The following is a 23,997-nucleotide window of genomic DNA, read 5'->3' on the forward strand; positions in this document are numbered from 1 at the left end:
ACACACACACACACACACACACACACACACACACACACACACACACATCTCCTCCACAAAATACCCCACAACTTGTTTTCATCCAATTAGTTATTTGTTTGCATTTAACTGCTTGAGTTCAAATCTGGCCTCAGACACTTACTAGCTCTGTGACCCTAGGCAAGTCTTACTTAACCCCAGTTTGCCTCAGTTTCCTCCTCTGTAAAATGAACTGGAGAAGGAAACGGCAAACCATTCCAGTATCTTTGCCAAGAAAACTCCAAATGGGGTTTTCATGAAGAGTCAGACACGACTAAACAACAACAACAACCCCTTGCTAGTTTCCTGGGAAGACTAGGAAAATAGCCAGAAGATCTGACTGAAAGTACCTTCCCTCAAACACCTTAAGGAGAAAAGGAGTCTGTATAAGTCATAAGTCAATGAGAGAGGAGTTGCTTGAAGTTACCAAATGCTATAAATTAAGCAGCAAGATATATTTATTACAGGTACAGAATTTTTTTAAAAGGCTGTGTGCATGCACTTTGACAAATGTGGCTTCAGCTTTATTATACTTCATAATGCTGTAAACAATACAGAGTAGAGTATTTTGTAAAAAATGATGAAGCTTCAGTAATAGGGGACCTTACAGTAACTTTAAGTATTTAATCTTTGCCAAGCCAGTAGAACCAACTTGGGGGCCCAAGAAGACTTGTTGAAGTAGTAAGGGGGAAGAAGGCCTGGAACTTAACAATGTGGTTAAGTATAAAAATGTCAAGCACTCATCTAAATGCCTGTGTACCTTTCATAGTTCTCATTTTGCTGGGGGTTTTTTCTCCTTCAGCCTTCACCTTAGGCTCTGTATTCCTTTGGGGGTTCCCCCTTCAATTTTTCACGATTTTCTCTTACCAAGGAAGAACAAATGAGTTGTTCAGCTGTGCCCCAAACTACTTGTTTTGGCCTTCCCAGTTGCATTGGAGAATAAAAAAAAGAGTCAGCCTATGTATTGTCAGACTGGCCACTAAAGAACCTACCTCACACTTTTCTAGGCAAGGAAAACTGCAAAATAGCTTTAATTCACCAAAACAATTATTAATTCCTTTTACATTGAGCCCCAATTAGTTACTATTCCCTCTCCCTAACCTGAGACAATGGCCTACTCAAATCCTTAAGCATCCTATGGGATGCAAATGGACACAGAAATGAAAACTCTTACCTTTGCTTCAGCTAGGTCTGTCTGTTTCTCGTTTTGGCAGCACCAGATGACCCACATAGACACTTTGTCCTCAATCACCTGGCCTGGCTTTCTGTTGGCTTCAAATAGCCAGAACCTCATCCCATGAAGTCAAACATTCAAGACCATGGGGAAAGAATCTATAAGGCAATCAGGAGGAAACAAAAAAAGAAAGGATGAGACAAGGATCCCACAAAGACCAGAAATGATTACACTTCCAGTTATTACATATTAGTGGGTTAGGATTTCTAAGCGGCTTATTAAAATATTCTGACTCCAAATTAGTTCTCCTTGCTTAGTACTGATGATCAGTTCAGCAATCTTCAGAGTACCCTTAGAATGTTTTTAAAATGTATTTGAAAGGTCATTTTGTTCAGTGAGAACCACAAGGAGACTACCATGGAGGTCATTGTGCTTAGAAGTGCTATACAGAGTGTCCCAAAAGTCTCAGTACAGTTTTAAGCCCTGATCTCTTAAAACTGCATTACAACTTTTGGCACACCCTGTGTTGGAATTTCACAGTTCTACCCTAGATATAATTATGGCAAATAGCCCTCTACTTGCTCCCTGCCAATTGCCATTGAGACAAAGTGTATAATGTGTGTATTAGGGACAGAAAGTGGGGAGGAGCTGAAGGGAAAAGCACACTCAGATCACTGAGAAAAGAGAATGTAGATCTATAACTATGATAGAGAGACCAGTGCACCGACATGGACGCACTTTCTCTCCATGCCAGTCCTAACTAGTCTCCAACAGTCAGTATCCTGGCTCGCTACAGCATATGTAGACAACTCCCTGTTACTTCACTCAGACCCTGATAGTCATCTCGAGTCCCAAAACTAAAGCTCCCTTCATTCAGGCTCTTTTTCTCACATAACTCCATCTCCTCCCAGGTAGTGGAGGGATCAAGAATCAATGGCTGTGCTATGAAGCCACAGACTGAACTCTCTGAGGGATAACTTTTCTTCTCATATAAATTCAGCAAGAGTAGAGTCTTCCTGTATCAGCACTCCTTCCATCCTCCTATCCCATTTCCCCTTCACCCAGCCCGCCAAAAGAAAAAAAAAAGAAAATGACCCACTGGCTCAAGAACTACTGGTTATAGCTTTGAGAGAATTTCTAATCTAAACGTACAAGCCAAAAATAGTTCCAAATCACCACTGTCCCAGACATGTCGCTAAAGCTACTTGCCACAGTAGCTCATATGAACATTGTGATTGGGAGACAGGGGCAGTCTGGAAAGATTGGGGGAGGGGGTTAGAGGGAGCAAAGAAAGGAAAGATAGAAGAAAAATAAAGTAAATTAGGTCCAGAAACCCTGCTGATTCTCATGCCAGGAGCTAGTAAGAAAGCCTGAATTAACTTTTTAGAAAGGCAAGACCATGCAAGGGGGATGTTAAAATAAATTGAGAGAGAAAATGCAAAGAGATCAGAGGACGGGAGGAAAGCCTTACCATATGTAGCAGATTTGGAATTTATCTGCTTTTAGAACTGGGCTCAGAGAACTAGTTTTTTAAGCTTATTTTAAGACCTTTGAAAACTCTTGAAAAACATTCCACTAATTCTATTCCTCTTTCAGTCTTCCAAATTTCCCAAAGGAGAGAATCTGTACATAAATAAGATGTTTCAGAAGTGTCCAATTGTTACTGTGGTTCATAACCTCCTCAGGTTAGACAGAATGTTGTACAAAACATGACAGCTGTTTCCATGACAGCAGACTATTGTTTGATCAGCTGCACAGGTGAAAGATAGGAGACACAGTAGCTATAGTTGATCTTTTAGACCCTTATCAACCAACATGAGGGCTAGCAATTGCTTCTGAAGCAGTTCTCCAGCTTAGTATTTCATGAAAGATAAAGAAGTCAAATAAAATTGTATGACACCCCGTTCCCTTGCTGGGGAAAAAAAAAAAGGATCTCAACTTAGTCCTTCAAGCCCCTGTGAATGGGGACTATATCTGCTATATAAGGCATGACATCTTTTTGGAAGGTCAACAGCAGGTATTGTGAATGGAGTACTGGACTCCTTTCACTAGCAAAATGACCAAGATATTCCCAGTGACACCACTCACTACTAACACGACCTTGGTCTGATAAGGGTCTCATTTCTAAAATATATAGAGAAGCCAAATTTATAAGAATGCAAGTCATTCCCCAATTGATAAATGGTCAAAGGATATGAACAGGCAGCTCTCAGATGAAGAAATTAAAGCCATCTATAGTCATATGAAAAAATGCTCTAAATCACTATTGATTAGAGAAATGCAAATCAAAACAATTCTGAGGTACCACATCACACCTATCAGATTGGCCAACATGACAATACAGGAAAATGACAAATGTTGGAGAAGATGTGGGAAAATTGGAACACTAATGCATTGTTGGTGGAGTTGTGTGAAATGATCCAAACATTTTGGAGAGCAATTTGGAACTATGCCCAAAGGGCTATAAAAATGGGTTTACCCTTTGACCCAGCAATAGCACTTCTAGGGCTATATCCCAAAGAGATCATACAAGTGGGAAAAGGACTCACATGTACAAAAATATTTATAGCAGCTCTTTTTGTGGTGGCAAAGAAGTGGAAATTGAGAGGATGCCCATCACCTGGGGAATGGCTGAACAAGTTGAGGTATATGAATGTAATGGAATACTATTGTGCTATAAGAAATGATGAACAGGCTGACTTCAGAAAAACCTAGAAAGACTTGTATGAACTGATGCTGAGTGAAGTGAGCAGAACTAGGAGAACACCGTACACAGTAACAGCCACTTTGTGCGATGACTAATATTGATAGACTTAGCCCTTCTCAACAAAGCAAGGATCTAAGACATCTCCAAAGGTCTCATAATGGAAAATGCTATCCACATCCAAAGAAAGAACTATAGAGTTTGAATGCAGATCAAAGCATACTATATGCTATTTTTTTCTTGTTTGGTTTTGGTTTGTTTTCTCTTTCTTGTGGTTCCTCTTATTGGTTCTAATTCTTCTTTACAACATCACTAATGTGAAAATATGTTTAATAGGAATGTAAATGAATAGCCTATATCAGATTGTGCGCCATCTTGAGGAGGGAGACAGAAAGGGAGGGGGAGAAAAATTTAAAACTCAAAAGTTTATGGAAGTGATTGATGATAAATTAAAATAAATTAATAAAAAAAATAGAAATTTGGGCAAGTCACTTAACCTCAACCCCAATTTTCTCATCTATAAAAAAAACTGGTGTGTTACTATCACCATAGAAAGTTGTAAAGATTAAATGGGATAATGGATGTTAAAACATCTTGAAATTGTAAACCATAGTTTATAATACATATATAAATATCATATATTATTAAATTAATATATCATACTGTATTATGATAGCTATTATGGGTATAATAATTCAGCTAATGAATTTAGATTATAAATCTTAATTAGTATTATTACTAATAAGATGTTCCATGACCCACTCTTCATACACCATGATACAACACGATTAATAGTAGTCACCAACAACCACATTATAAACAGCAAAGAAAATATATAAAAGACTTGATAAGGAAGGAAAGGAATGTACATTACATACAAATCTAGCACTAGTTACAGATGTAGGGAAAAAATTTTGAGAGGAAAAACCCCTTTGAATAGAAAACAGATTCTACTAAGAAAGAGGAAAGAGGGGCAGCTAGGTGTCGCAGTGGATAGAGCTCCGGCCTTGCAGTCAGGAGGACCTGAGTTCAAATCCGGTCTCAGATACTTTGATATCTACTAGCCACGTGACCCCGGGCAAGTCACTTAAGTCAGATTGCCTCACCAAAAAAAAAAAAAAAAGAAAAAAAAAGGAAGAAAGAAAGAAAGAAAAAAAGAGGAAAGAAACAGGGATAACTGGGCAGAGGGGAGGACAGGGAAGACTTAATATTGTTCTTCATTCATAGTGAAATCTGCCTGAAGTGAGAAGTTGGACAGAAAAGTAGTCTTTTGACCTCTGGCCTTCAAATATATTTATTCTGGTTTATGGACTGAAATGACTGCAAAGGAAATTTGGCATTCATATAATCACAGAATCTCTTAGTTGCAAGGTACCTCAAAAGCCATCTAGTCTAACTCATTTTGGAAAAATCCCCTCTATAAAATATCCAACAAGTGGTCATTCCACCTTTGATTGAAGACCTCTGCAAAGGCAGCTTGGCCTAGTAGACAGGGCGGTGGATTTGATGTCAGTAAGACCTACGTTCAAATCCCATCTCAGACATATTACCTATGTGACCTGGAGCAAGTCACTAACCTCTCCATATTTCAGTTTTTTAATATGTAAAATGAGGGGGTCACACTCAATGGCCTCTATGCTCCCTTACAGCTCTAGCTCTTATGACCCTACGACCCTGGCCTTCTGGGGCAGCATATGCCATTTTTCAAGCAGCTCTAATTGTTGGAAAGTTTTTCTTTAGGTCAACCCTAAATCTTCCTCTATGCAGCTTCCATCATCGTCCTATAGGGTCAAACAAAACAAGTCTTAATTTCTCTTCCACACAACTGGTCTTCAAGTATTTGAAGACAATTATTATCCTGTATCCCTAAGTCTTCTCTTCCATAGGCTAAGCATCCCCAATTCTGATCTATATATGTCATGATTTTGAAGCCCTTAATTATCATAGCTAATTTCCTCCTTATCAATGTCTGTCCCAAAATATGACACCCAGTTCTGAAACCATCCCCTCCTCCAATATTTCTTTCATCTTCTGAAAGATGAAATTATTATTAAGACAAGTAAAGAAATGACAAACTGTTCTTCTTTGGGAAGAGGTCCAGTTGCTTTCCAGATAACTGATATTTGAAAGATGGAATACAGGAGGGATAACAGACCCAGAGAAGGGCAAATGTTCTGATTTTCAAAAAAGGGAAGAGAACAGGGTATGCAAACTACAGACCAGTAAGCTTAACTGAAATTCCTATATTTGTGTCCCCTGAGTTTAACACAGTGCCAGGGCAGAGTGATCAATAAATTCTTTATGAATCTATCTAGTTGGGGAAATGCTAGAGATAAGATCAAGAGCATCTAGAAAAGGAAGCAGGGTATAAAAAACAAGCATGGATCCATCTGATCATGCCAGAAACCAAGCCAAAAAGGCAGAGCAGAAGAAAGTCAATCAGCTCAGCTTCTCCCACGCGCCCTACACACATACACCATGACATGACCCACCCCCTTGGCACAGTAACTCTGATTTGAAGCCCTGAAGAAGCGGATACTTCCTCCCAGGGCAAAGTAAAGAACTTCAGTCTGGCTCCAGCAACTCCAAAGAAAGGAACTTGAGTGCAATTTTTAGCCCAGCTGTTGTGTTCAAAAAAAAAAAAAAAAAAGACCTAAACTGATTAGTACTTTGATCCCCAGAAAAGGGGGAGATCTCAGACCCAGACACAAGGCAAAAAGAAGGACCGCTAGGCTGAAGGAAGGGGCCTCAACTCAGTCCAAATGGAGTGGTGGGGAAAGGGAGCGCAAAACAAGACAAGACTTCAACTCTATCTGATACAAGGAGGATGGTCGTCAGTGCTATCTGGAGCAAAAGAAGAGTCTTAGTTGCCAAAGAAGGGGTTTTCACTGGGTTGTTCCTTGGAGGAAGGGGCAGTCCAGATGACAGAAAGGTACCTGGGGTAAAAGAAAAGCCTCAGCATAATCTATAGAAAACAAGACCTTGGACTCCCCAGGTCAAAGAAAGTCCCCCTCTCCCACAAAAGTCTTCAGTACAGTCCCTGGAGGCTGCAAGAAAAAGTGGGAACAAAGACTCTGCACCACCACTACCACTCCCAAGGAAAGGTTCTCAAACAAGGCGGGTGTGGATCCCTTGCAATCTGAAAACCACACCAAAAATGAGTAAACCAAAAAAAAAATAAATTAAAAAATAAGGAACTATTATGATTCCAGGGACATCCAAGACATAAAGCTAGAGAAAAAGAGAATAATTTGAAAACGTCTACAGGAAAAGCTTCAAAGAAAAGCAGTTTGCCCACAAGATCAATTAGAATTCCTGGAAAAAATTATATAAGAGTTTTAAAATGGCACTGTAATTAAAATGATAGTGAGATAGGAAAGAATTAGTAAAGAAACTAGAGCTACAAGAAATTAGGGACATGAAAAAAGAATTAACAACTTAACACAGGAGATACAAAACCTTACAACCAAGTGAGGTTTGGAATGCATTAAATAGAAGTTAATGATTCCAGGAAACAACAAAAAATATCAAAATAAAGTCAAAAGATTGAAAAAATAGAAGAAAATGCAATGTACCACATAACAAAAGCAACTGACCTGGAAAACAGATCAAGGAGAGAGAATTTAAAAATCATTTGACTACCTGAAAGCTGCGTCTGTCTCTCTCTCTCACACACACACACACACACACACACACACACACACACACACTCAGTCCTTGAATATCGTATTTCAAGAAATCATGAAAGAAAACTGCCCAGACATATCAGAACAAGAAGGCAAAGTGATAACAGAAAGAATCCATTGATCATTTCCTGCAAGAAATCTCAAAAAAAAAAAACTCCAGGAACAACATTAACAAAATCAAGAGCTTCCAAATCAAAGACAAACAATCTGGCTCTCTGGCTGCAAATAGCTAGAAAGAAAAAATTCAAGTAGCAACGAACCATAGTCAGAATCACCCAAGATTTAGCAACAACCACTCTAAAGAACTAGAGAAAATGGAATGCAAGATTCCAAAAGGCAAAAGATTATACAACCAAAAATAACTTACCCAGCAAAATAGAGTATAATCCTACAAGGGAAAAAAATAAAACCTCCCATGAAATAGAGGACTTCTAAACATTCCTAATGAAAAGACTAGAGCTGTATATAAAGTTTGAAATACAAACATAGGAGACAAGAGCAACATAACGTAAATATAAGTGGCAATCAGAAAAGACTTTTAGAAGGATGAACTATTTACATTCTGATGGAAGAGATAATGAAAGATATATGAGTCCCTCCTGAACCTTAATGTCATCAGGGGTCACAGAAAAATTCAAATGAGACAGAGGGCCTGGGAGTGATTTTGTTATGTTTTGATGATTTAGAGGAGGAAAATGGAGGAAGAATTAGGAAATTATCTCACATAATCAAGGAACACAAGTGGGTAGCAGTTTGCTTAACTCTGCTTTTATGACACAGGGATTTTATATTTCTTTTTTTTGCCCCCAGTGGGGAGGGGGGAATGCTCAATCATTTAAAAAAAAAATAAAAGACACAGAGAGACTGAAAAAGAAATAATAGGTCATGCCAAACTGATCCTAATTCCTTTTTTGACAGGATTACTAAACTAATAGATATGGGTGGAGCAGGAATGATGCAGATTAAGCTTACTTAAATTTTAGCAAAGCATTCATTCCATAAAGACTTTCATTTTATTCCTTTGGAAAGAAAGAATAGATATATATAATAGCCATAATTACATGTTCTCTAAACTAGTTAAATGGGTGAATCCAAAGAATAGTTATTAATGGTTCAATAGCTACTTGAGAGATCTCTAGTAAAGTGCTTCAGAGACCTGTGCTTGGTCCTTTGCTGTTTTGTATTCTTATCAATAACTGGGATAAAGGCATGCTTATAAAATTTGCAAATGTTTCAGAGTTAGGAGAACAGCTAACATACTTGAATGACAGGATCAAGATCAAAAAGGATCTTGAAAGGACAGAATGCTGGGCCAAATAAAGTAAGAAATATAATAGAGATAAATATAAATTATGCTTGGGTTAAAAAAATAGACTTTACAAGTTCTAAAGAAAGCATGGTCAGATAGCACTTAAAAAAAATCTGAGGGGTTTAATAGGACACAGTAGTCAAAAAGCTAATTCAATCTTGGGATACTCATCAAGAGAAGTACAGTTTCAAGGAGTAGGGAGAGGACAGGCCTGGTATACTCTGTGCTGGTCAGACGACATCTAGAGTTGTTATCAATTTTAAGGCAGCAAAGTTTACGGACACTGATAAGCTAGGGAACTAATAACTCTAGGGAAAGGCAACCAGAATTGTGATGAGCCTTGAGTTCATGACATGTAATAATTTAAATAAACTATGATATTAAGTATGGAGAAGAATACAGTTGGGATGGAGGGAGTGATGGTAGCTTTCTTTAAGTAAGGAGCTGTCATGTGGAAGAGGGATACGACTCGTTCTATATGGCCAGAAAAGGGAAAAAACTAGGGGTAAATTGTATTACTTTCAATTAGGCAAATTTAACCTTGATGTCCAGAAATCCAAATCCACTTCTTAAACAAACTGTTCACCTCCCAAATGTGCCTTTTCTTTCCTGAAGCCCTTCTCTTTCATCAGCAGCAAAAATGAAAACACCATTATGTGCCTTAGGTCTTCAATTTCTTTCCCTAGGCTTCATTTATTTATACTTGCCCCTTCCCTAGAGGTGGATTTCTAGATAGGTAAGGCGAATGAGAAATATAATGTGAAAACAAAAGGCATCAATTAAAAAAAAGAACAATATCTGAAAATAATACCGTTTAAAAAGTATCATGTGCAATCTAAGAAATAAAGAAAAAGTCATTCACTTCAGTGAGTGAATGACAAAGACTCTGAAATTTATTCTTTTCCCTTCCACTCACTCACCTGCCACCAAAAAAATAGGAATAGGGAAGATGAATATCTTTGGGGGCTAGTTTAGGCCATGTTTTAGTCTGGTTAAAAAAAAAATAATGGATGAGAAAACTTCTAGTAAGGAAAAAAATTTTGCAGAAGAGTTATCTTGGTTTTCTCTCTTTGTGGACACAGAATATCAACAGCTCTCTAGGCTAGCTAACCCCACTTTGAAACACTACTTTCTTCTACAAATTCCTGTAGGTTTATTTCCTAGCCACAGAATCCATACTTTTGGTCTTGATGGCTTGTAGGACTCCAGTATTTAACCAGGAAGCAGGAGTAAGAACACCAGGAAGTTTAAAATCTCCTTTACCAGATAAACTGATCACTGAAGTCTGCTTACTAAGGTGATATTCAATCCCAGCCCACACCCAATAGATTCCCACCCCTCAGTCTAACTACAAAGATTCCACTGTGGCAAGCTTCCTCAAGCCAGGACTCTAATCTCTACCAGGATCAGGTATTAAAACATATATAGCAATCACCCCTCTCCTTATGCCGTCCATATCCAATTTTAAAATATATTTCTAGCATTTAAGTTGTTCTCAATTCTTATCTAATTCCTTGTGTCAACACTTAGGCAATACTACAGAACTATAGAAAAAAAGAGTGTGATAAATTTGTTGTATCCTAGCGGTCTTTTGTGTTCATTTTTATTTCAGGAAAATGTACCAATTCTACTTCCTTATAATAGAAAACCCAAAAATCAATGCCCAGGGCCCAACAGCCACAATTCTGTCCCCTACTCCACATTTTGGCTCCAATAACCATATGCTAAGAAGACAGTCACATAAAACAACTCAGGGAAAAAATAAGTTCTCCTTAGATGATTCAAACAGTCCAGAAGAGAAAACAAATTTAACAAATTATTAAAAGCAAAAAATTCTATTTTTTAAGAAATAAAGACAGGGAAGCTAGGTGGCGAAATGGATAGAGCACCAGCCCTGGAGTCAGGAGGACCTGAGTTCAAAGCCAACCTCAGACACTTGACACTAGCTGTGTGACCCTAGGCAAGTCACTTAACCCCAAATGCCTCACCAAAAAAATAAATAAGGACCTACTCCAATTATAAATATTCTATTTCCCAATGCTGAGCACAGTATTAAGAAAACACAGAAGACGATATAGGACCTAATGAATTTTATATAGAGTATTTCTTAAGGAGATGTTTCTTCTTTGAAAACTTAACATGAGAGGTTAAAAAAGTCAAAGTTTAAAAAAATAACTTAGATTCACATACTGCCTTGAGATTTTTGAATTGCTTTCCTCACGATAACCCTGGAAAATAGAAAAAAATACAACCTATGACTTAGACTGAGTTTATATGGGTTGGGTTCAATTTGGAGGGTCTCCTCACAAATCACTGCTTTGTTTTATGCCCTCACCAAGAATTTATCCCAAACAGCATAGCTCTTGTCTTTGTCTCTACCACAAAATTAGCTCCTTGAGCTAATTACAACATTAAATTCAGACTTTAACTTGACAACAAAAATTTAAAACAGAAACAACTGAAACCTATGAAGAGTTTAAAGCAACTCTCCTTCCCTTTTTAGTGAGCTCCACCTTCCCCAGGGGTATGCAACTGGGGTTGCTAGAAAGTCAAGCAGCTTACCTGTAGTGAGGCTCACCTCCTCACAAAAACTTACACAGCATACAGCTGTCCAGATTTATAATCAGGTGCTCCCATCCTCATCAAGGAAAACAACTTGAAAAGTCATTAAAGAACTTATTCTCTTCATCTCAATATGCAGTCCACCTAACTCACAGTGCTAATGAAGGGCAAGGTCCAGGACAATTTCTCCACACAGTCTTAGTTCAGGTTCCTGCTGGGTCCAGAACCTCTCCAAGCTTCTAGGAAGCAACTTATTCTAGAGCTCCTGGGACTCTGCAGGCCCCTGCTGCTACAGGTTAAGTCTCCTCCTCTGCCTAGCACACCACCACCCAGTCTTTTGTCCTCTGCTTTCTCTAGGGCCACATGGCTCCCTCCACACTCTGTTTCCCTAAGAAATTCCAGCACCCTTCAAGGCTTCCTCCTCCAGTGAATCAACCCTTGTGTGTCTGTCTCACCAATTTTTCTATGATTCTCCTCTTTCACAGATCTCCCTTTTAAAGGCCAAGTAACAAAGGCATAATTCAGTAATCCCCAAATGTACTCTACATAAAAATGTTTTCACCTTGTACAGAGAGATGTTTTCCATGCCAGAACAAAAGCCTCAACCCCTGAGTGGCAATGAATTCTTTTGTACTTCATATATGGAGGCTAGAATAAGATCTACAACAGTGAACTGATACTAAAGACCCAGGACAATGCACAGATGCACAAACCCTTGCACAGGTATTATTCCCATTTTACAGATGAGGAAAATTGAGGCTCAGAAAGTAAAATCGCTTCATCTTTCTCAAGGTGTGTCTGGGTCAAAATTTGAATCCAGGACTCCTGACCACATATCCAGGCTTCTTTCCTTTACACCAATGGTATCAAATTTCAATAGAAATGGAGGCTGAATATTAACTTGGAAAATCACAAATTAACATTAATTAAATTTTATTGCATTTTGTTTTGTTAAGTATTTCCCAATTACATTTTATTCTGATTCTGCCTCAAACAGTTGCTGCCTGCATGGCTCTTTGGACTCATCTGCTTTCACTTCTCTTCTCCTAAGTAATTCCAAAGCAGAGAATTGCTATGTTCTGTTCTACTTTTTTTCTTTTTACATAAGTTCATTCTAATTTTCTCTAAATTCCTCAAGAACTTTATTCCTTCAGCTATAAAATTCAGGACAGTTCAGCTTTCAAAGAAAGACCCTGAAAAAGCGATGGCTTGAGATTTCATAAACCTAGTTAAAATCCCAGCTCTGAACCTGTGCAACCTCAGCCAACTCAGGAACCCTTTCTAGACCTGTTTCCACATCTGTACGACGAAGGATTTGGACTAAATTATCTCTAAAATTTCTTTCAGCTTTAAATCTATGATCCTCTAAGAGACAAGTAGATACTATGACTTTGCAGAATGGACAAGGGTCAGAGAAAGAAGAAATGATTCTCTCTTCCCATTACCCTCCTACCTCCACCAATACAATTCCATCACAGCCTGAGACTCACCTTTTTCTAAGAAGCCTGCCCTCACTAATCTCACCCTAAATTACTGTAATTACCCTCACTCTGAATTTATAGTTAAGTAGGTTACCTTTCATATGCATGTTCACGGTGTTCCTTCTAAGTCCATCTCACCACCAAAAAATAAGATTTAAGTTCCTCAAAAATAGCCTATTTCACTAAGGAAACTGAAACCATTCAATAAGGATTCCTCCAATTCCCTCTTCAAATTGTCTTATCATCCTCGTCTTATCTTCATTTATTCTCTCCTCCAAGTTTTTTTGTCTCAGATGAAAAAACTCCTTACCAAACCTAACTCTTTAACCAGTGCCTTGGATCCCATCACCTCCAAGAGAATTGTTAAAATCATGCATCTTACATCTCTCCCTTTGTTATGGCTCCTGCCTAGAGGGCCAGGGCTTCTCAATAAAATTTCCCTTGCCCCATTCCCCTACCCAGCTATCCTCCCCTCCCCAAAGTCTCCTCCCTCCTTCACTGACAAATTTCTCAGAAGCTGTCTCATTAGCAAAGATGATAAAAGAAAAAGTCAAAGTTATAGAGGCTACAAGAAGACAGATATACTAACACACTATTGGGAGGACCTGTGAATTGATCTAATCATTCTGGAAAACACTTCAGAATTTTTCAAGAAAAATCACTAACTGTTCATACCCTCTAACATAGGGATCCTAGGAAGGTCAAAGACAAAAAGGTACAATATATTGCAAAATATTCCCAGAAACACTTTCTGTCATAAGAAAAACTACAAACTAAATAGGTATCCATGAATATAATGGAGTACTATGCTGTAAGAAATAATGAATATGAGGAATTCATAGAAAAAATTAGAACTCGTATGAACTTAACCAGAAAGAAGAAAGCAGAACCAACAGAACAATAAAGACAATGGCTGACCTAATGTGAATGAAAATAACACTAAAAGGCAGCATATCCAAACTTAAATGCGATGATCAATCTTAGTTTAGGAGGGCAAATGATAAAAGAGATGGGGGCTGAAGGGGGGAGCGGAATGTTACATATACTTTCAGTAAATTTTAACTGTTTTTTGTTGATGGTGTTGTTGCAAGAGAAGGTTCTACCAAGGATTTAGAGGTACTTCATAAAAATAATGTATGATATTTAAAAAACCCATTATCAATAAAACTTTTTAAAAGTTATCTACAGATACTTTTGGGAAGATGTCAGAAGTCAGAAAACCGGGGTTCTAACCTTTTTACTTCAATCCCTTCTCCTTATCCAAAAAAAAAAAAAAGAACAAAATTTGGGGGCAGGAAGGGGAAGACAAAAAATAAAACTAAATAATTTTTACAAAAGGCATCAGACCACTGCAATCAAAACTCCTGCAAGAACACTTCTGGTCACTGACCTATGCCAGTGGGAGGAGGGAGGAAAGGAGAGGGAAGAAGGAAAGAAAAATGTTCCAAGAGCAAAAGGCCTTCCCTAGAGAAGGCATTTCCATGGGAGATGTGAGAGAATGGAGGGACCTCTAAATGCCATTCTTAATTCAGCACTAGAATGGACAGACAGTTCAACAGACAGATAAGACGGATAGAGAGATAGATAAATAGACAGATATAGATGAGAGAAAAAGAGACAAAAAGAGAGCAAGAGAGAATGTATTAAGAGTTTTCTATGTGCCAGACATTGTACTAGGCAAATAAGCCTGCCCTCAAAGAGCTTGCATTCTAATAGAGGAAAAATAGGAGTAAATAGGAGCTGGAAAGCAAGAAAAAGAGGAGAGTAATAGTCAATGGTGGCCTGAAAGCTGGGGAGACTTAGTTCTCAGAAAGATACAAGACATGGAGAAACTAATATCACCTGAGCCCAGGATATTCACCCCAGAAAAGTCCAAGTTTCAGGTGGGGAGGATGTGAGAAGTCTGGCCAAAATGGAGGTGACATAGTTTGAAGAGGTGGGTTAGAAAGTGAAGAAAGAAGGTCAAAGTAGAAAAGTAACTGCCCCTGTCACATACTGTCCAGGATTAAATAAAGGTGAGGAAGACAGGAAGGACAGCAGACAGAAGCTCCTTTATCTTTTTCCTCCAGGACCTGAATGTTAAGGAAATAGGGAGAAACCATCCTGAGTAACCTCTGCTACTACTATACTGTCCTTTCCCCTACCAGCATAATCCCCCCAAGACCAAGAGTAGAAAGCAAAGAGGAGAGAGCCCAATGCTGACTGTCAAATCCCTTCTATCACAGTCACTGAGAGCAGAGCCAGAGGAGGAAAAAAATGACTGCAACTAACTGGGATCCTCTCCTAACACCACCGACCCTCCCACACCAACTCCAGCAAAAAAAAAAAAAAAAAAAAAAAAAAAAAAGGTAGGGGAAGAGGATGTAAAGTCAGAAGGACTAGGAGTAGAAATACTGTTTCCTTGTACTGTGTCAGAATTTGGAGAGAAAACAAGTAGGAAAGAGTTGGCAAGCCTTTAAGCAAGAGTAGGGAGAAGACTACAGAGTACCTGGCCTTAAATGTCTGGTAGTGAGTGACTAGAAACAATTCACAACGTCCTAGCCTACCACCTTCAACTCTGAGAATAAGACAAGAAAATACTGCTATTTCCATTCCATCAAGGCGAGGAAATCTCATCTTAAATCCAATGTTAGATAAATAAAACAGAAAAAATTTCCATGGAAACAACAAAGGGAGTAGATGTAGAAAAAAGAAAAGGCTCACTGACAAATAGCAAACAAGTCAAAGAAAAAGTATAACTCAAAGGAGGTGTGCAATATAAAAGAATCAAGTGACAAAACTAACAGAAAGGCAAGATGAATCTGCAATAGAAAAGATGGCAGAAATTCCAAAAGAAAAAAAAAAGCTGGGAAATAACGGAATAAAAATGCAAAGCAACAAGTTTTAAAGAAAAATAAACATTAAAGTAAAAAGCAGTGGCCAGTAAGGGAAAATCAAAGAAACACCCCATTACCACAGAACTCAACACCAGCTTATGAAAGCCTCAGAAGACAGACCTAAAAGTTCAAATATCAAATTAACTGGAATCCCAAAGTTATCAGGGAACTTCAACTGGGCAGTAGGAGAAATAATTAGAGAAAGTTTCCCCAGAACAAAAGCCATCCAGCATTCCCCAAGTGGAAAAAAGGTCATAGGACCTCAACATGAAGAAATCCAAAATTCAAGTGTCTGAGACATTTAATGTTATAAAGACAAATTCTTAGAGTACGGAGAGAAAAAAGAAATTACATAACCCTGTACACATTATAATATCCCCCGGTTTGTCTATAATTATGAGAGAAAGAAGGCAATTAGTTAAAAAAAAGATGATATCTTAAATTAAGTTGATTCAAATATACACACACTCTACAAATCTGAATATTTTATTTGAAGGCAGAAGGAGGACATCTAAAAATCAAGAACTCAAAGAATTTGCTGAAAAAAGTCCACAATTTAAAAGATCCAGCTTAAACAGCTGGAAAGAATTTTGAGTTGGTGAAACAAGATGTTATCAATGAAAATAATAAGATGTAAAAATATTAAGATAAGCTTTTGAAAGAAAAATATCCCCAGATTCTAAATAGTTTCTAAAAGTGGATATAATTAAAATGAAAGAAGTTTAAATAAATTTAAGGTTACAAAGTGTTTAAAATTGCTTAAATATTTTTTTAAAGAAGGAGAGGGCGTTGGCAAGCCAATAAGCAAAACTTTAACCAAAGAGAGTCAAGCTGCAGTTTCTAACTTAAAAGATAAGAACTTATTTAACTTTATTGTTTAGTTTTGATAGGAAAAAAGTTACGGAAAAATAAGATACATATCTTTTCTTCTAGACATAAGACAAATACAATTTAATTCCTATTACATTAAATGTAATTCATCTAATTACCTTATTAAAAGAAAAAAGTTACAGAATGAACTATTAAAAATCCATCAATACATTCTGTACAGGAAAAAAAACATTCAACACAAAAATATCTAAATTAGGATATGATCTAAATTATATCATTTACATCTAAGAAACAGGCAAAGATGATAAAAGAAAAAATAGTCTATGTTGGAGGGGTTGCAGAAAACAGGCTGTAAATTGATTCAATGATTCTGTGAAAGAATTTGGAATTCTACAAGAGTCACTCAACTGTTTATTCCCATTCACCCATCAACCCCAGACTCGGGGAAAATATCTCAAAGAAGTCAGACAGAAAGTCAAATCCTGCACATGTCAAAATATTCATAGCAGCATTTTTTTGCAGCAGTAAAAAATTTGGAAACAAAGCAAATGTCCATAGATTGGGGGAAGGAGGAAGACAGAGAGGAATAGTTTAACAAACTGTGGTATAGACATGGACATAATGGATTGTACTATAAAAAAATTGACAAAGGTACAAATTCAGAGAAGTTTTGGAAGACCTATATAAACTGATGCTGAGTAGGAGCCAGGAGCTATGAAAACAATGTCCACAATGACTAAATAAAAATAATACCACAATTTATACCAAGTGATTTTATGAGCAATCTTGGCCTCAAGAGAAAAGAAAAGAAAATACTAAAACCCTCTCTCAGTAGAGGTGGGGAGCCATGGGTACAAAATGTTACCTTTGCTGTCGGAAAAGATGCTATTCTGGTTAAATGTGCTACCCTGTTTTGTTTTTTCTATTTTACAAGAAAGAATTCAATAGTAGAGGACAGAAAGGTATATAGGAAAAGGATTGTTGAACTGACTGTAGTTCCAGAACTCCCCAGAGGGGTAGCAGGGGAGGAGGAAGGGGACGGAATAGATGTGCAAGGAGAGGGCTGGGGAGTAAAGGGTGGCATGGCTGAATTCAAACCTAAATGTAGTGATAAACCAATGAAGTTCTCTGGGGCTGGATTTCTGGTCCCTGAGGCCTACCATATGAAGTCAGTCAATAAGCATTTATTAAGCACCTATAGGGTGCAGCTAGGTGGCACAGTGGAAAGAGCACCAGGCTTTAAGTCAGGAAGAAGTGAGTTCAAATCTGACCTTAGACCATTTATTAGCTGTGTGACTTAAGCTGTCTGCCTCAGTTTCCTTGTTTATAAAATGAGCGAGAAAAGGAAATGGCAAACCACTCCAGTATTGTTGCCAAGAAAACCCCACTGAAATGACTGAATTAAAAAAAAAAAACACACACACAAAATACTATGAGCCTGGCACTGTGCTAAGCGCTGGAGATACAAAGAAAGCAAGAGACAGTTCCTGCCCTCCAGAAGTTCACAGTTTAACAAAGGAGGCACCTGCAAACAACTATCAAAACAAGATAAACTGGAGGCACTCAACAGAAAGAAGGCACTACAATTTAGAAGGTCTGGGAAAGGCTTCTGATAGAAGGTGAAATTTTAGCTGGCACTTGATGGATGCCAGGAAAGCCAGAAGGCACAGAGGCCAGTGTCTGGATCCCAGCATAAGAGGGGATGGGAGGATTCTGGAGATTGGTATCAGAAACTGCCTCTAACACTGCATATGACAATTTTTCTACACCTCCTATTCCTCAAGAGTTGCCTGGCAGACCAATGCTCTGTAGATTGAGATGTGAACTGGAAAGCAATTTGAATTTATACTCTCCCAAAAAAAATCACTAAATTTTAAATACCCAGCAATATCGAGGGCAGCTAAGTGGTGCAGTACACAGAGGGCTAGGCCTAAAGTGAACAAGAACCAAGTTCAAATACTGCCTCAGACACTTACCAGCTGTGTGACCTTGGGCAAGTCACTTAACCTGTTTGCCTCAGTTTCCCCATCTATAAAATGGGGATAATAACAACACCTACCTCTCAGAGTTGTTGTGAGGATCAAATGAGATAATAATTGTAAAGTGCTTAGCACAGTGCCTGGCACATAGTAGGTGCTATATAAATGTTAGCTATAGTATTATTATTATTATTATTATTATTATCATTATTATTATTATTATCATTATACCCTAGAGAGTTGAAAGACAAAAATAAAATACCCATGCGTACAAAAATACTGATAGCAGCTCTTTGTAATGTAGCAAAGTACTGAAAACGAAGTGGACATACATCAATTTGGGAATGGCTGAAGAAATTATGACATATAAATGGAATGATATATTATTATACCATAAGAAATGATAGGATGGATTCAGAGAAACCTGTAAAGACATGCATGACTGATGCAGAGTGAAATGATTATAACCAGGAAAACAATTTATATGACTAAAATAAAGTTAGGAACTTGAAAAGACTCCAGAACTCTGATCAATGCAAACACCAACCATGACACCAGAGGTTGAAGCATGCTTCTCACCTCTTGAGAGACAGGTGAGGGATTAAAGGGGCAAAATGAGATGTACACTTTCAGACAAGAATAGCCAATGTATGGCTTTGATTTGACTCTATTTGTTAACAGCAGCTATTTGGCCCAGTGCATAGAGCACTGGGCTTGGAATCAGAAAGACCTCTCTTCCTGAGTTCAAATCTGACCTCAGACCTGGGCAAGTCACTTGGCCTTGTTTGCCTCAGTTTTCTCATCTGTAAAATTAGCTGGAGAAGGAAATGGCAAACCACTCCAAGATCTCTCCAAGATCATGAAGAGTTGGAAAACAACCAAACAACATTTATTTGTTACAAAGGAGGATGGGAAGGGGGGAGGGAGTTGGTGGGTAATGACAGTACATAAGAGCATAAATGAAACACTAAAATTACACAATGAGAGCAGAGAAGGGAACACAGAAGGGGCATTTTCTTACTATCATGTTATATATAATAGACACTTTAAAAAAGTATACTTAATAGTTCAATTTCATATACAATCCTCTTTTCTGCTTTGTATACTGAAATGTTCATGTTTGTTAAGTTCATAATAAAAAAAGAAAAAATATTAGGAGTAACTTGGACCACTGAGAGGTTAACTAACTTGCCCAGGATCACACAAGCTAATACATCTCAGAGTAGAAATTCAAACCTTCAAGATCTTTCTGATTGGAAGGACAGCTCTCTATACACTATGCCACACTGTCTTTGCACTATGCTACTAAAATGCCAATGAAAATTACAGAAATAACTAATATATAGAAATTTGGAAAGGCATGAAGTAACTTGAAGCAAACAAAGCAAAGCCAGAAGAACAGTATATATATTTACTATGACTATGTAAAAAGAAAGATGAATATACAAATACAGAGATTAATGAACAAGGACAGGAAAGAGATAAAAAAAGAGTAACTAATCAGCATTGTGTACACAAAATTTTTTTTAGCACAGTTGCAAATGACTTATTTGTTTTTGCTGTTGTTTAAAGTTGCACCAAGTAATACAGTTTTTAAGTGAAACTGTCACCCAAGAAGAAAAACAGTTATCAATACTCAATGCCTCTACTGCCTCATCACAACTCTGCAATGCCATGCAATGGGGCTTTGTTAACCACCAGTACAGAAACTTGTCTCAAAAGTTACCAATGGAAAAATTCCAAACTGCCAAATATAACAGGCTTTTTGTCAGTCTTCTCCTATGACAATTCTATAGTATTTTACACTACTGAACACACCCTCCTTAATTCACTCCATTGATTTTCTCTTGACCACACAAACCACTCTCTTTTGTTAGCTCATCTTCCTTCCCAACCACTTTAGATGAGTGATCTTTTTCCTCTTCTCTCACCTCTTCATCCTCTCTTGCCCCCCACCATTCCACTCCCTCTAGAAATCTCATTCAAACCCATAGCTTCAAACATCACCTTTATAAACAGGATTCCCAAGTTTTTATCTCTAGTCCTCCTGTGGGCTCTCTCACGCTCTCTCTCTCTCTCTCTCTCTCTCTCTGTCTCTCTCTCTCTCTCTCCTCCTTCTCCACCCTGCCCCAAGCTCTGAGATCCACATTTTTAAATACTTTTAGTACAAGCTCAACCTGGATAACCTACTAAGCATCTCAAACTCAAGACAACAAGGCTACTGCCATTTTCCCTAAAAACCTACTCCACCTTTTTACTTAAGAATTTCTATCAACTGCTCCACAATTCACCTAGCATTTCACATAAGAAACTTTGTTGTTACTTATCTTGGAGTCTTCCCTCACCCTTCCTTCACCTCTTACAACCAGTTACTTGCCAAATCCTGTCAAATCTGCTTCTCAAACCATCTGCCTCCTCTCTACTTTGGTTGCCATCATCCTTATACCACGCCCTTACACACTGCCTGCCTGGACAACAGCCTTTTAACAGGTCTTCCTGCCTTTACTCTCCGGCCTTCAGTCAACCCTCCACTTTGCTACTAGATTTAATTTCCTTATCCAAAGATCAAGTCATGTCACTCCTTCACCCAGCATGTTTCAATGTCATACATGGTATATCAACTAATATTTAAAATCTATAGCTTGATATTCAAGGCCCTTCACAATCTTGCATCCCCTACTGTTCCAGCATTATCTCTGAATATTCCTTTCCATAGCCTCTACTTAACAACCCTATAAAACCCCACATTTCCCTGCCCTCCTGACCTTTATGCTGTTTCCTATGCCTAGCATGCCCACACCATTCTATACTTATTGATTTCCATTTATTCTTTTTATTTATTTTAAGCTTTCAACATTCACTTTTATAAGATTTTGAGTTCCAAATTTTTCTCCCTCCTTCCCCTTCCCCCTCCACAAGACAGCATGCAATCTGATACAGGCTATACATGTACTGTCATATTAAACATATTTCCATGTTCGTCATGTTGTGAAAGAAGAATCAGAACAAAAGGGAAAAATCACAAGAAAGAAAAAAAAAGAAAGAAAATAGTATGCTTCAATCTATATTCAGACTCCATAATTTTTTCTCTGACTGTAGATAGCATTTTCCATCATGAGGGTTTTGGAGTTGTCTTAGATCATTGCCTTGCTGAGAAGAGCTAAGGCTATCAAAGTTGGTCATCAAACAATGTTGCTATTACTGTGTATAATGTACTCCTGGTTCTGCTCACTTCACTCAGCATCAGTTCATGTTTTAAGTCTTTCCAGGTTTTTCTGAAATCCACCTGTTCATCATTTCTTATGGAACAATAGTATTCCATTACATTCATATACCACAACCAATAGTATTCCATTACATTCATACACCACAACTTGTTCAGCCTTTCCCCAATTGATGGGCATCCCCTCAAAAATTCTTGGCCACCACAAAAAGAGCTGCTATAAATATTTTTGTACATGTGGGTCCTTTTCCCATTTTTATGATCTCTTTGGGATAAAGACCTAGCAGTGGTACTGCTGGATCAAAGGGTATGCACAGTTTTATAGCCCTTTAAGCATAGTTCCAAATTGCTCTCCAGAATGGTTGGATCAGTTCACAATTCCACCAACAATGTCTTAGTGTTCCAATTTTCCCATATCTTCTCCAACATTTATCATTTTCCTGTTTTATGTCAGCCAATCTGATAGGTACCTCAGAGTTGTTTTAATTTATATTTCTCTAATCAAGTGATTTAGAGCATTTTTTTCATATTATTACAGATAGCTTTAATTTCTTCCTCTGAAAACTGCCTGCTCATATCCTTTGACCATTTATCAGCTGAGGAATGACTTGTATTCTTATAAATTTGACTCAGTTCTCAATATATTTTAGAAATTAGGCCTTTATCTGGCTGTAAAAATTGTTTCCCAGCTTTCTGATTCCGTTCTTATTTTGGTTTCATTGGCTTTATTTGTGCAAAAACTTTTTAATTTAACATAATCAAAATTATTCATTTTGCATTTCATAATGTTCTCTATCTCTTGTTTGGTCATAAATGCTTCCCTTCTTCATAGACCTGACTCCAATTATTCTTTAAAGTACAATTCAAGCTTTTCATGAGCCCCTTAGTCAGTAAGGAACCCTCCCCCCACCCCAAACTTCACATAGCTCTACAATTCTCCAATGAACTTTCCATGGATTATAAATTATCTGTACATGTGACTGTAAAGTCTATAAGACAGAAGCTCTCTATCTTAATCTATAAAGCCCTGGTATCATGGCTAGGGTGGCAGATTTGGAATCAGGCAGACAAGGGTTCAAATCCTGCCTCAAACACTCTAACTCCCTTGGAACCATAGTTTAGCCTAAGTCTTAGTTTCCTCATCTGGAAAATGGGGATAATAATATCTGGGTGTACCTACTACAGAGAGTGGCTTTGTCTATGCCAAATATACGTGAAAGACTAAAAATAGCACAGGGTTGCAGCTCTGCCTTGGTAGAAGAAGCTTCCTGATAGGGAGCTCCATGCAGCAATGAAATCACGGTCTAGTTTAAAAAAAAAACAACACTAAGATTATGGACAATGTGACTGCAGAATTCTACATGGAAAGGATGGAGACAACCCCGAAAATGGCTAAAAGCTGTATCAGTCAACTCACGTTCCAAATGAATTCAAAGCACAACAGTCTCAGTCTCATAGAAGATGAGATGAGTTGTTTTGTAAGGTGAAGGAAACTACAATGCTAAGACTAACTTGCTATAAAAAATGCAATCCCACAAAACTACAACAAAACCAATAGGACATTTAGCTAATCACTCTCTGGAATTTAAGTGTAACCCTTGGAGCCTTTTATTATCATTCTCTTTAAAGATACAAGGGCCCAAGTATATAATTATAGTAAATGAAATAATAGTTTGCTTTTCCTACTCGCCTCTATTCTAAATATATTCCACATTATTTGGTTAGGAAGAAAAAAAAGAAAGAGATGGCTTAAAGCAACAAGCAAGTGAGACCAAGGATGGCCCCAGACAGAAATGGAGAATCAACAAAGCAGCAAAATGCAGGAGGTTATTCCAGATGGCATGATCCTGCCATGCCAAAAAATAAGCTCTGACATATCAAGTGCCACCACCACATGGAGAAACAGACAATTCCTGGGTGCTAGACGATATGGGACTGGAGGAGGAAAATTGAACTTGAGTGAGAAGCTGGAAGGAGCCTACAAAAGGTCTAGAATCAATAGAATGAAGAATTACAATATGCATCTTTAAGGATCACAGAAAAAGCTACTTGGTTAATGGAAGAACCTGTACCCAGTCAGCGGCAGTGTGACTTGAATCAAAGAGCAGTGTGTGTGTGTGTGTGTGTGTGTGTGTGTGTGTGTGTGTGTGTGTG

At 37.9% G+C, this 23,997-nt stretch overlaps 1 protein-coding gene across 2 annotated transcripts in view; it reads right to left on the reverse strand.

Moving 5' to 3' along the window:
* Positions 1–23,997, reverse strand: part of SIL1 (SIL1 nucleotide exchange factor) — a 268,182-nt gene that overhangs the window by 217,853 nt on the left and 26,332 nt on the right. The window contains exon 2 of one of the 2 annotated variants that reach the window (XM_027856498.1): positions 1,193–1,350. The exons of the other annotated variant lie outside the window; for it this stretch is intronic. The gene's annotated coding sequence lies outside the window, so the exon portion shown is untranslated. The remainder of the gene's footprint in view (positions 1–1,192; positions 1,351–23,997) is intronic. 2 annotated transcript variants of the gene reach the window in all.

The sequence above is a fragment of the Vombatus ursinus genome, unplaced genomic scaffold, assembly GCF_900497805.2.
Source record: "Vombatus ursinus unplaced genomic scaffold, bare-nosed wombat genome assembly UNPS02011572.1, whole genome shotgun sequence".
Lineage (NCBI taxonomy): Eukaryota > Metazoa > Chordata > Mammalia > Diprotodontia > Vombatidae > Vombatus > Vombatus ursinus.